General features: G+C 56.7%; 1 protein-coding gene across 3 annotated transcripts in view; it reads right to left on the bottom strand.

Moving 5' to 3' along the window:
* Window positions 1–14,399, bottom strand: part of NTM (neurotrimin) — an 826,130-nt gene that overhangs the window by 111,371 nt on the left and 700,360 nt on the right. The gene's annotated exons all lie outside the window — the stretch shown is intronic.

Raw genomic sequence — 14,399 nt, 5'->3', positions numbered from 1 at the left:
CATTTCAGTTCTACTGCTACTGGTTTTGACATGTTAGTTCTTCACAAATTAAGTGGGTCCCCCTGTCCGGGTCTTTCAGGCATCCTCAAGTCCGTTTGTCTCCTTGAATCAGTATGCCTCCGAGCCACCGCCGTGTGCCTTCCCAGGACACGTGCTCCCCCAGGACACAGTGCCATCGGCCTGCAAGAGAGCCCAAGCAAGCCAAACAGCCACCTTACTCCCCCGATGAGGGCACGGCCGGAGTGCGACCCCCACATGCAGGTCAGACTGGCTGGAGCCTTCTGTGTGACCTTCCCTCTCCTGGAGCCACTCAGCACTCGCCCCCGATCCTGCTGGATTTTCTCCTCCAGGAAAGGGGGTGTGGTGACGCATCGGCTCACAGCTACTTCCTTCCCTTCCTGCAGCTCTTCCGCGCCCACCCCGCTGGGCACCCTCACTAACAAGGGCGCCTGAGCTTTCGTCTCCTGATCCTCAATCCCTGGTTTTGGTCGCTTAGGCTCTTTCTCCAACTGTCTAAACCGATCAGAACTGTTCAAGGCCTGGCTGAGCTGCCGCCCCTTCCACGAGGCCTCCCCGGCGACTGCAGGGGGACGCGGCCTCTCCTTCCCGGGAGCCCACAGCCTCCTCCAGGCCATTGAATCAAACCCGCTCATGTTACAGGCGTCTCGTCTTCCTCCTACACTATAAACGAGCTCAGTGTAGGATGCTGGGCCAGCGTCTCGAACGAACGCAGTGCCCTGCATAAAGCAAGCACCAGCTGATCATCTTTAGACTGAGATCCGCATGGGGCTGCAGGTAGAGAGAGGCAGCTTCTGTGTGTGTGTGTGCACACACCCTTGCACACACGCTTACCTGCCCCCTCACAGGTATCTGGCAGGACAGAAACAATGGAGAGTTGATGTGGTGAAGGCTGGGGATGACCACTGGCTCTAAGATCCAAAGCACAACCCTGCAATTTATGGCTGCACCATTTTACAAGCTAGATTGAAGCTTCCAGGAGAGAAAGATAACTGATGAGTTAATGACTGAACACTTGATTTGCTGACTGTCTGAAAGATCCAAATGCCTAAGCTCTCCGAATTCTAGAGTCATTTTAATTTGAAGTCTTTCATTCTCGGAGTTTTAACTGGCACATGCACTTCCTGAAACCCCGCCCCCACCCGCAATCATGCCTTTGGCCCTGATCCGCACCCCGTTGGCACCACCCGGCCTTGCTTGTTTCCCAGAGGACAGGCTGCCTGCAGAACGGCTCTGATGGCCTTGCGGAGATCGCCTCAACTCCGCAGGTAAGTAATTTATTGATCTGTAAAGCACTCCGAGACGCTCTGCGAGGGATTATGTCACGCCAACGCCATGCAATAAAATAAAAAATGATGGACTTTGGGAACACGGGGTGATTTAGTGTTTGTAGTTGGAAGTGTGCGTAAAGTACATTTTAAGCGGAAATCAGGCTGGGTAATGAATTGCTCTTGCTTTGGAAGGGCCTACTGGGAGTTCATTTTCCTGGCTTCTTACACGAGCGCTAATCTGCTAATCATACACTGGAGAACAATGGACAGTCCCCCAGCCGAGGAGCCGGGAGCCTGGGCCAGCGCTGTCAGCACAGTGAGTATATCAAATGAGACAATCACACCTCATGCTTGGGAGAACTGTCTAGAACTGTCTCCCTCCACTGACCGCTGGAAAGTATCCAACTCGTGAAGCAGAAGTTGGTGAAAGCTCGCTGGCCTTTCAGCCCTGCCTCAGAGTGCGGCTTGAAGGTGGCAAATTGCCCCTGGATGAATCTGAAAGGCGGACCACTCGTGCAGCAGAGCGGAGGCGGTGTGACCAGAGGTGCGGTCTCAATTACTAGGACGAAGCTGGCATGGCGCCTGAGATGCTAGGGGATTAGAAGCATCGTTTTCTAGGTGGCGACTGCTGACACACGGTCGGTATTTAAAATTAAACTGAACTGACAAGGATGCGCTATGGTCTTAGCTAGTCCACACCCATCAGAAAGTGTTGGCCAACTGAGACAGGACCGTCTCCATGGACACGCTCCGCGTCTCACCCGGTCTCACCAGGCAGGCCATTACAGACACGCCAGGACGGCTCTGTTTGCTTTCATCCACTGACCCACTCGTTCATCCTCTACCAGCATTCACGGAGCACTGCCAGATGGCAGCCTTGCGCTCAGCACTGAGGCCCTGACGCTAAAAGACACAGCGCTTGTCCTCAAGAGGCTCATGGTCCAGCGATGCAAAATTAGGCACAGACGCACCCCCTTTAGCGCGCTGTGACATAGGAGAGAAGGCGTCGGGCAAATGCAGAGGAGGCGGGCCTCAGCAGCCTGGAGACGGATGTCACGGACGGCTCCTGGATGTGAGGCCCCCGAGCCACACCCCGGAAGGTAAGTAAAATCCATCGGCTCCGAGGAGGAACGGCGCTCTAGCAAGAGGAGGCGATGTGAGAAAAGTACTACCACTCAGACGCCTGGTGGCCAGCGTGCTTGTCAGGGAGGATGGCTCCTGGAGGAGGCAGGGCCGAAAGTCACTCAACAAACAGCAGGTGAACGCCTGCCACCTGCACAGCTGTGGGTTAGGGACCCCAACGACATGCTGAAGTGCACACATTCTGTTGGCCCTCCAGGAACTTACCACCTGTTTGGGGAAGCACTGCACATAAACACCCTGGAGAGTTGACTCACAAGGCACCATTCGTCACAGGATTGTGTGTGACTGACGCTAGAACGCACACACTTTAGGTTCTGTGGTTAGCGAGGGGGAGGGGCACGCGGGTGGGTGTCAGAGAGGCTTCTCGGCAAAGAGTCTGCTTGCGATCAACAGTGAGAAATGGCCACCCAGAGGGAGCCTGCCCGGGGGGCAGAAAGGCCCGGGCGCAGACGTGAGCGCAGAAATGCATGATGAGGGCGGAGGGACAAAGTCTACTCAGCGCCCGAGGCACCAGAGGGCAGGGGTCCAGACCCCGCGCTCTCCTGTGCAAGCTGGGCAGCCCTGGCCCAGTGCCCGCACCTCTCTGTGCCTCACTTCTGGACGCGATGAAGCCGATTGCACAAACCTCACGGGGTTCTTTGAGGATTTAAGGAGTAAGCTTATGAAGCAAACTTACAGAAGCTCCACCCAGGGCGAAGGACTTGGTGAGTCTGAATACTGTGTGTGCTTGGCAGACACGTGTGTCCCATCAACGCAGAACGGACGGTCGATAAATGCTAACTGACTCGAAGAAGAACGGGCTGCCAGGTCAATGACGGATCAGGGGCCAGATTACGGCTCAGCCTGGACGGCCAGGGCCTGGGTTCAACTCTGTCCCAGAGGTAATGGCAAGCATTTGAAACTGTTTAAAAAAGGAAATGCCATATAGATATATATATATATTTAATATACTTAAAGCAAAATAAGCCAGTGACAGTGCGTCAGAGGGAGTGCATGACAGACACTGGACTCAGAGAAATCAGTTCTACGAGTGATGTCTGGGCCTGGGTTGAACTGCTGGCTGTGTGAGGAGGAAGGAGAAGGGCAGGTTTGAGAGCCGTACAAGAACACGGTGCCAGGCCCTGTGATCACCGGGATGGGGGACCTGGTAATCAGTGCAGGGACACGGTGCTGGGGCCCCACAATGGCCAGGATGGGGGGCCCAGAAATACAGAGTCAAATGAGAGCACCATTTTGTTCCACAGCAGCTGGACGGCTGAGCTGGCAGGTCCCTGCTGTCCTCAGGATAAACCCTCTGGGGGAGAACATGAGTGTGATCTGTTTTAGACAAGCAGACGGGAGAGGATCGGGGCAGGTGGGCAGGCAGCACTCGCCTGTCGGCAGTCGGGGTTACACAGTCAAAGGTCCGGGGCGAGTCTGACACCTGCTACGGGCCCATGCTTCCTCAAAAAGGCCGTCAGCTGGTTTCCACGTTGAGCTACGTGATGTCTTGGCTGACTTTTGAGTCTGAATCTAGAAAACCTACCACGACAGAAACAGACAAAGCAAAACTGGTTGGGCTCTGCCCAGAAAGAAAGGCTGAGGCCCGAGGAGCCCCGCGCGCTGGCCGGAGGTCCACACTCCATGTGTTAAGGTTTCACCTGGCTCTTACTGAATTTTAATTCAAAGGTGTAAATAATTAAGTAACATAATTATTGAAGCAGTATTCCAGGGAATTTCCTCCCTCGTGGCATCCGCTGCCCAGGTGTTGTTCTAATGATTATGTCATTAATAAATAGCGATTTGCAGTTTTTAGCACACAGTAGATATCCTATTAAATCCAAATTAAGATGCCTTATGAGGCCCTGCACGGTCCTGTGGGGCCGAGGATGCACAGAGGCGGCCTGGACCATGGTCCTCGCGCGACGCGGGCGGATCTATGTGCCCAGGTGCTGCCCTTGCTGCCGACGGCTCGGCTCTCCCGCCTCCTCCCGAGACGCCCACATGGCTGGGGACAGTTTCCACAGCCAGGGCCGCATCGCAGCTAAGGCCCTGGGACCTCTGTTTTTGCAGAATCAAAAGGGCCGATTTGGAGTACCCTCAACTTCCCTGGGGTCCAGACCCCACGCGGGGACACCCAGGCCTGGGTCCCTAGCCTGGCGCGTGAGCGTTCACTTCACGGGCCTCCTTTCCTCCCGAAACACCCCACACCCTTCTTTGACGCTGGTCCTTTCTCCCTGCGCTTCACCCAGCCGGGGCCGTCTTATCTTTAAATCTGAGTTCCTCCACGAAGCCTTCCTGGCTCATCCCTCCTGAAGTGGACGCCCCCGTGCCAGACTGGGCTGCCATGTGCTGTCCGCTCGCCCAGATGAAGTGTGAACCCAACTGGTCGTCCCGGTCACTGCAGTGCTCCGCACATACCACGATGTCTGAACACGGTGCGTGCGCAGCACGTACTTTCTGAATGAACAAATGCACGTATTTTGACAAGTGTGCGGACATGACTGAGGCTCTCCAGCACCGAGAACAGCCCTCAGAGGCTCTCAGCGCACATCACGACGGCAGTGGTTACTCCCCCCAGACACCTGCTGTGTGACCGGTGTTCTGCATGCATTTCCCGCACTTCATGTCACCCCTGCATTAACCGCACGAGGGGATGTTATTTCTAAGGTGACCCACTGTCCTGGTTTACCTGGAACTAAGGAACTTCCCAGAACACAGGACTTTCAGAGCTAAAACCAGAGAAGTTCCAGGCAAATGGAGACGCACTTGGTCATCCTGAGTGTTTCCCTTCTCACATTTCACAGGTGAGGAGGTACTTGGTCTCAGAGAGGACAGGAAAACGTTCAAGGACAGGCCACTGAAACCTGCAGTTTCAGGGGATTTCCTTTCTTTTAATGAGGGCTTAGACGGGTTTGAAAAATAAATATGTTGACTCATGGATACATACATAAAAAATAAACAGAAACCAGCCATATGCACACACACATACAGACAGACAGACAGACACACACACACACACACGATCTGAATCTGTTGAGGGTTAGAAATCTCACAGGGAGCTTGACTCCGTTACCTGATTTACTCTCACGAGGCTCCCATGAGAAAGGACTATTATTATTCCTACTTACAGATGAAGAAATGAAGGCTTAGTAAGACTTTAGTGACCTGCTCAGGGTCACCCAGGCAGTAAGTGCCCGAGGTGGGGCCTGAAGGCAGATTGTGTCTGACCCCGAGCGCACTGTCTTCATCCAGAGCCGGGCGCAGCGAACCGCACGTTCCCAGCCGTGGGGTCCCGGGGTCTCGGGTCCCGCTGACCTCCCTCCCACGCACAGGTCTGCTGCTCAGCGGGCATCCTGGTGCGGGCCTCCCGGCGACCGCCTGTCCGTATGCCCACAGGCACCTAGGGAAGGGGGAGCTCTCTGTTCATTCCTATGTGGCGTGAGGTTCCATCAGTACCTGTTGTGGGCCTATCAGCATCTGCACACCTGTCTCGTGGGCCCCCATTCCAGCCCCAGCACCTCCTAATCGTCCTCCTCCCTCTTACCTTCCCCGCCCTGTGCACTGGACCCGGGGGCCGCAAAGCCTCTTCCAGGACAGCGTTCACCTGAGGCAGAGCAGGAGCGGCTGCTTCCTGCGACTGGGGCCCCCAGTTGCCTCCACCTCATGACCGAGAACTGACTGAGCTCTGAGTCCACTGAGAGGTATCTATTTGGCTTAGTTTGACTGAAGAGTAGTCAGTCTGTCCTTCCTTCCTTCCCCCTTCTTCCTTTTTTCCAATACACCTATTTATATAACAGGATACATATTCCAAAACTGTGCGATCTGGGAGATCTCTTTTGATTAAAAAAAAAAAAAGAAGTCCTAAGTTTTGCATCAGAAGAACAGAGATTAAGCCTGGACCTGACAATTACTCGCTGTACAAACTCACGTAAATCATTTAACTGTCTCATTATTTTGATTACATCAATACCTATCTTGTCTTTGTAAACTAGATGTTCTATGAATCAGATAAAACTGTGAGCAATCACATTTCAAATGTAAAGTACAATTCAAATGTGATTTATTAGTGTTACTAAAAATGTGTATCTCCAGAAGCCGTTAGTAGGAGAACAGACACTGGGTGCGGTGGGGGGTGCTTTGGTCTAAAGGCTGAAGTGGGCATGACCCCCCACAGGTGGATGCTGACCGACCACTTCTGCAGAGGAGCTAGTGGTTCTGAGATAAACAGCCTCTTTAAGCGAGGACACCGGGAAGCAGCCTGGGGTGGGATTTGCAACAGGACCCTACCTACCCCTCCGCTGCCAGCGACGTGCTTGCTGCCTCCGCTTTCCAGAAGGAAAGGTTAGAGTCTGGATCTTCAGAATCCCAAATTAGAGTCTGAAAAATGCACAGAGCTCCTTAATGACACAGCCACAGGCAGATTGTTATTTCTTTTACCAGAATCATTTTGTCATCTCTCACATCTCACTCTTTCTCTCTCTCTCCATATTAAAACCACTCATGTTTGTGGGAAAGTCATGAAGCCCTGGGAGCAAAGCCAGTGATTTGTTCGGGATTAGTCATAAGCCACTGGTTCCGAAGTTCGGAGTTTGCTCCTTTCAGAATCGGCTGAGACGTGGAAGTTTTTAGGATCCCTGCTCCCTGACCTGGTTGAGTCCTTCCTGATGGAGACACAGGAGAAGGAAGCAAACCCCACGTGCTCCCCGCTCCCCGCCCCTCTGCCACTGGCCGTATCAGCCTAAATTGCATTTCACAGCAACCTACCTGTCACCATCAGTGCGCCATATTTCACAACATCCAAGACATCGCTAAGAACGCTCCCTTCCTCAGTTGTTCGGTGTGGGGACCTGGGGGACTGTCAGCAATCATGGTGTCTGGAAGCGCCAGCTGTTTCCCAGCTCTGGTGCACGGGACCACGCTTTGGGCTGAATGCGCAGATGACTGGCTTCGGGCTCCACAGCCCAGACGGGACCAGCTCTTCAGGGACCCGTTCACGCAGCGGGAGAGATGGGGTGGGAAGGGCGGGACCATGAACGCCGGGCACTCTGCCAGGGGCTTAACATTTCTGCCGCCTTTTGAACCCTCAGAAACTCATGGGCATCGTCCGCATTATACAGTGAAGACCCTGCAGCCCAGCGAGGTGATTCAGTGAGCCCAAGGTCGCCCACCACACGGGGAGTCAGGCAAATGGCAGGGTCTCTGATGGGTGTCCCTGCAAAAATCAACTAAAGTGGATACAAAACTGAGCTCCTTAAAAAGCAAAATGATGGTACAAAAAATGAAATCAATAAATAACCTGATTCACATACATGATGTCATGAGGAAAGTTGCAAAAAAGAGAGACACAGAGAGAGAGAGAGAGAGAGAGAGAGAGAGAGAGAGAGAGACCCAGGACCCTCTCCTTGTTCCTCCTGGAAGAGGTTCACACCTGCTGTCCGCACTGGGTCTCGCCCACGCGTTGTCCCGTCTAGCGCAGCGCACCGCGGCGGCCACCGGGTAACCGCGTGCTCAAAGCACCGAGCCAGGAAGGGCAGGTCTCAGCCCCGAGCTCAGCCTGCGGGCTTCGGGGCATCAGGGGAACCGCGGCGGCGGACTGCCCTGCGCGCTGCAGCTGCCGGCAGGGAGACGAGGCGCCTGCGGCGGCGGGGACAGCCGGTCCCGAGGGGCGGGCCAGGCCTTCTCCCAGCACCCCGGGGGCCCCTGGCAGCGCGGTCCCCACACACCACCCGGAGCGGGGCTGGCGGGGAGCCCCGGCCCCTCCGTGTCTGCGTCCCCTCCCCGGGAGCTGGGTGTTCCCACCGCTCCCCGCAGCCGGGGCCTCGCCGCGTCGCCTCCTCGGGGGGCCGTGCCCCCGCCGCCTCGGCCCCGCCGCCTGGCAGAGGCCTCGCCTGGCAGCGGGCAGGAAGCCCAGGCAGTGAAGCCGGAGGGCGCGGCCGGGAGGGCGGCGCCAGAGCGAGCGCCACGCGGACCGCAGCCCCGGCCCGCCCGCCAGGGGGCCTCCTGCACGAGCCCCGAGGGCTCTTCAGAGGAAGGGGGCATCCCCGGGGGGCTCAGGACACCTGCCGGGCGCCGAGGCGGCCCGGCCTGAGCTTGCGGGTCCCCGAGTCCTCAGCGCCGCTGCGCTTTCCGCGGGGTCGTTTTCCCCCACGTCCGGAGGGTGTTCCCGCTTCTGCTCGGAAACCCGCTTCGTGGAGAGAGAATGGCCTTCCCGCCGCAGGCAGGGCCGTCGCCCGCCCCGAGAGGAGCTTCCGCTTCTCCATCCTGAGCGTGAACAGCAGACACGTGTCTGCGTGTGGTGCATAGTCCCCTGGCCTCCTGGTGATGGTCCCCTTGCTCAGACTCCCCCCCTGCCTTTGAGAGCTGCCCAGGTGAGCGGGTGCGGGTCACTCCCATCCCCCAGGCCGCCCCACCCAGGGCAGATGGCGGCCAAGGGGCAGGGCAGGGATGGAGTCCCCGCCTCCCAGGGCTCCTGCGCCCAGCTCTGCAGGAGCAGCCCAGGCTGTCCTTCTGCTGGCTGCCAAGGGTGCCGAGAGCATTATATCCACGGCTGCCTTGATGGCGTCACCAGCACTTTGATTCCTAACTGCCTGAAAGCACTGGCGGCTGCACACTCAGGAACAAGCTGTAAAACCACGTGCGATGGGGAGTCGTGCTGACTGCAGTGGGGAGGTGGCGGCGGAGGCCTCCCCACCCCGCCGGGACCGCGTGCGGCACTAATTCTGCCACGGACTTTTCTCCTTCCTCAAGTACCTGCAAGGCTGAGTTCAGAGGAAGGCAGACTCCCCTGATGGGAGCTTCTGCCTCTCTCCAGCCAAGTTCCAACGTGGCTGACTCCGAGATGAGAGCTCGAGTTACGCCGACACTCCGGTGACCATCATCTTTGGGAATAATTAAGGCAGGTGGAAGGGACATCTCATTACCCGGCCTTGAATCCGGGGGCCCGGGAAGTGGCCCCACTGCTGCCCAAGGTAACTCGTCAGTTGGTTTCAAGCTGATTTTCTGTTCCGAGGCCTCATTGCCACTAAACCGCTCATGAAGGTCACGGCCTGCGAACAGATCAAGGCGAAGCCTCTTCCCTTCTGCGCCAGGGGCAGAGACGCAGGCTGGTCTGTTTCAAGCGACAAGTTCTCAGCAAGAGTGGAATCCTCCCGTGAAATGAAAAGGAGGAAAGTTTCGACACTACTTCTTGTTACTACAAAGCGTGTCAAACGCGTCCCTGAGAAACACTGAATGTCTTCATTAGATTCTCCTGTCTCCCCCGGAGACCGGGGGGCTCGTAGCCAGTCGCTTCTCGGCGGAGATGACAACATCTAGAAGCTAATTAAAGGCTACGCGGGAAGCTGGGGCCCCGGCACGCCCGAGAACAAAACGCAGTAGCAGCCGAAGTTTAAAGAAGTACCACGAGTGAACTTTACGTGGAAAAGGGCACGTTGGGAACCTCACAGCGACTCCCTTCCTCCCTCATCCGCTCGCAGCAGGCGGAAGGGAGCCCCCCAGGATGTCAGTGAATCTGGACAGCAGGCCATCTGCCCCCCGCACGACTCAGGAAGGGAGCGGCCCTCTCCTGGTGCGGAGGATGGAGGGCCCCGGCCACTCACTGTGGGAGACACACCTGCACAGTCTCCCCTAAAAGAGCCGCGAGAGATGTGCACCCCCAAGGAACACATTATTCCGAGCACGTCAGGGGGCCTCACATCCCCCTCTGTAAAAAAATAAAAGATCTAACAGTTACCCTTCCCCTAGGGTTGTCCTGGGATTCAGTGAGTTCACACACATGGGACTTCGAACAATGCCGGGTCCACACCGCATGCGCAATAAAGCATAGCAACGTGGCCTGCTGCCAGATAACAGTTATTTAACTGCTTGGTGGAAAAATTCACTTACTACGTCCCAGCCAGAGTTCTGGATTCATCACCTCTCTATCCTAGTTGCCCCAACCTCGTTAAGGACACCGCCGTCTACCTAACTGCCCAGGACAAAGACGTAGGGATTGTCCCCAGTTCCCACTTTTCCCTCAGTTTCTATATCCAGGTATTAATTCCAGTTGGCTTCATCTCAGAAGTAACCCTCACGCTGCCTCGGGACCTTCTCGTCCCTCTTACTCCCCATGTCCATCTATTCTGTGGTCTTCCTGTTTCTACTGTGTACATGGACAGTCCACGTTCCGTATCACAGGCGGACGAATGAAAACCCCAAACAGCATAAATCAGATCTTATCATCCTCAGCTTAAACACCTCTAATGGCACCTGATCGCCCTGAGAGTGACGCTCAGAGTGCACACCGTGTCTCTAAGACTCGGCAACGCTGGCCTCTGAGGACGCCTGGCTTTCTCGTGTCTCCTTTGCCCGGAATTCCTTGGACTCCAGGCCCGGGACCTGCCATCTGCCCCGGAAGGTGCCCCGCTGGTCCTTCCTTCAGTCCTTTGCTGTTTCTGTTCCCTCCCTGAGATGCTCTGTCCCAGATCATCATGCGGTTATTTGTTTGTCACTCAGCTCTCATTTCAACTGTCGCCCCCTCTGCACCCGTCCCGACCGCGGTGTCTCCGCCGTGTCCCTGCCCCATCCCAGCACCTGCTGCAGTCATTTCAGGGCAGGTGCTCATGCTCTGAAATCTCACGGATTTGTTAATGTCTGTCGTCCATCTCTTCTCACGAGACCTTAAGCGCCTTGCTTCCTCTCTTGCTGTCACTAAACAGCGCCCAGCACACAGGAGGGACTCAGCGTGCGCATGCTGAGTACATGAACTCTCCCGGCCAGAATCAATGTCTCCATCCTCTGTCCTCTCAGGCCTTTGTTCAAAACACTCTCACACGCTGCCTTGGCACCTGTCGGTGTTTGGACCTCGCTCGAGGAACGACCTACCACACTTTTATTTCTTCTCTAGGCTCCACCTTTATGTGCCCCATGTGGAGCATTGTTCCCTGCAGACGGAGGGACGCAGGAAATGACCGTTCACTTGTCCGGCTGAACTGAACTGTACAAGTTATCTTTCCTATGGCTCCCTCGTAGTCAAAGACATATTTCTGCTGAAAGTTTCCACAGACTAACTACGGACACCGGAATGAGTAAGCTGTTACTGACTCCCGCACCCCCGAAGCCGCACACACGTCCTGGGCGTGCCCACACCCACACAGCTGACCACTGTGAATCAGAGGGCAGGGCGGCTGTGTCTCCTGTTTCAGAATTTGCTACTTGTTGTGAAGCCAGAGGACGTGTCAACGGGCTTCCGAGAACTCCAGGTTCTGCGTCCCCTGAGGGGGCAGGTCCGGGCCCCATGACCCCCGAGGGGGGAGGTCCGGCTCTGCGTCTTCTGAGGCACCCAGACATCATAGAACAGAGTGGCCCAAAGGCTGCTCTTTTCCTACCGAGAAGAACACGGTGGGTAACACAGAAAAGCTAAACAAAACACCTGTCGCGGGGCAATAAATTACACACAGGTCTGACTGTTGAAGACACATTAGTAACGTTAACGCTTGTGCCCTGAGCTGGGCATCTTCAAGGAACACAGGGCAGGTGTCTCCAAGCTGAAGTGCTGGTTAAAAAGTTGGCCTTTAAATTACTTTTTGGCTGTTTCTTTTCCGTCTGGCTGTATTTTTTGTGGTCTATCTAGAGGCTTAACAAGATGCCCAGAGAATGGATCTCAGCTCACTAAGTGCACACTATGGACGTACGTGTTTGTTCTTATCTCTGACCCCTCTTCCTGCTGTCACCCCCTCTCCCCCAAAGTCCCCATCAAACACCGGCCCTGGGAGATGGTTACGGCGGCTGCAGACACGGACGCTCCCCTAAGTCCCTGTAACTGCCCCTCCCCACACGCAGACTCCGTTTCTATTTTTATTAAGCTCTAGTGCTCATAATTCACGTGTCCTGAGCTCCAGATATAAACTCACATATGCTTATTTCTGTAGTCGAAATGGTTCCCGCCTATACCGTCAGTCCGGGAAGGAGGGTCCGCAGAGACAGCCAAGGGCGCAGTGCCCGGGGCCTAGGTCAGGTGGGCACTGTCCATGCATTGGCCTCCTCTCGGAGTCAGGCACCGGCCCCCGCTGAGATGAATCAATATTTAATAATCGTGAGATACAGTTACGTGCGTGTGAAGGGGTCTCCTTCCCAGCCTCCTGGGGAACTGTCTGCAACCGTGCTGCACATCAGCAGCTCGCAGCGCCTGGCGCGAGCTCCCATGGCAGGCCCTATTCTGAGCAGCAGCGCCCCCCACGTAGCCAAGCCCCAGAAGAGATCTGCTTAGACCGCAGTGGGCAGGGACTCGCGTGTGCGCATAAAGGCAGGCGACGGAGTTTGGCGTGCTGGGGACGTGGGCTGGAGGGTGCTCTGCCATCAGGGGGAGAGGAAATGGAGTGAGAACACCCATCAGTGTGGAGTCTGACAGCGGACGACCAGGAGCTAACAGCCCCATGAGCACAGCCCTTGCACCCCCGTCTGTGGACCCCTGAGCGAGTCACCTCGTGCCCCACTTCCCCTTCCTCATCTGTGACAGGAAGGGTTTGGGCCCGTTTCCCAGCCTTGGCACTGCTGACCTCTGGGGCTGGACGCTTCTAGGGGCAGGGCTGTCCTGTCCACTGGAGGGCGTTTAGCATCCCTGGTCCTGACCCACTGGACGCCAGGAGCATCTCAGCCCCTCCACCTGGAAGCCGGGACCGCCACGCGTCTCCAGCCACTGCCGAGGCCCCCTGGAGGGTGAGATCACCAGCACACACCCCAGGCCACCCCGCGGAGGCACTGGGCCAGCTTGTCCCTAGGCTGTCTCCTCAATTTCTCTGGCCTGTGGCTCCTTCTCCGTCCTCGGGGAGTTCTGGGCTGAGGTGTTCGTCAGGGGCACAGACGGCAGCTGTCTGGGGCATCTCCCACGTACCACCCTGCTCCCGCTGCCCAGCTGGGGCTTGCTTTCAAAGCAGAGACATCTCTATCTGCCCCGACCCTCGCGTCTCCGCCTTCAGAGGCCAGGCGGTGCTGTGGGCAGCACCACAGGGCTTGGCACAGCCCTGCCACGTGCTTCTCTGTTCCCAGAGGCCGCAGATCTCGGGGCGCAGGCACCTTCTTGCTCTCACAACTTCCCTCTGGTGCCGGAGGAGCCCAGACACCCCCTTCCTTGTCCCCTCACCCCCAGCTCCCCCTCGCGGCCCCCTTCCGCGGGTCCCCGGCAACGCAGGGATGCGGCTGCTGAATGGCTCATTACCGAGGGCGGCTTCGTCAGAGGAGTCTCGGCCCAGTCTCCATAATGAATCCTTCAATTGGCCAGGAATGAATGCATTAATCTGGGGCTATTAGAGTCTTTCATCAGGCTGCCTAAAATACACTGCCTTCCCCAAGCTTACTGAGCAGGCGTCTCACCCTAAAGGGACATGCAGGAGGGGGGACGAGATTGGCACCAACTAAAACAGGACAGCCAGGAGAAATGGGGGGTGGGGGCAGCGGAGGAGCAGACAGGGCGCTGCCGAGCAGACTTGCAGACTTTTCACCTAGTGTTTTTTCAGGGCACTCGTGCCTATGAAAAAAGACCCCACCATCTGAGCAACTTCCTTCCCGGGGAGAACCCAGAAAAGAGAAGCCAGACCCCGGGACAGGCCTTGGAGCAGCACGCTTCCCCGTGGGGCTGCCGGGTGAGGTCGGAGAGGCCAGAGGCCCGGCCGGCTCTGCTCCCATCTCGCACACAGTGGAAACAGTGAGCGGGACGGATGTGGACACTGGCATCCGGGGACACACGGCGGTCCCCTAGATGTGGGGCCGAGTGACCATGTCCACAGGCCTGCCACCATCACGCCCCTCTCTGAGAGGATGACTGCAACGCCCTCCATGCTGGTCACTCCAGCTCTCAGACCCTCCTGCGTGAGGGCACAGCCCGGCCCAGGGCAGCAGAGGGAGCGGGGCAGGATGGCCGGACTCCCAGGCCCAGGGCACTTTGGGGCCAAGAGGCGACGTCTCTGGGCACATGGCTTTGTTTAGAAAATAGAAGTGATTACAGCTGCC

Source organism: Camelus bactrianus, chromosome 33, assembly GCF_048773025.1.
Source record: "Camelus bactrianus isolate YW-2024 breed Bactrian camel chromosome 33, ASM4877302v1, whole genome shotgun sequence".
Taxonomy (NCBI): Eukaryota; Metazoa; Chordata; class Mammalia; order Artiodactyla; family Camelidae; genus Camelus; species Camelus bactrianus.
The sequence above is the reverse complement of the archived record's forward strand: the minus strand, read 5'-3'. Positions and strand labels throughout refer to the sequence as shown.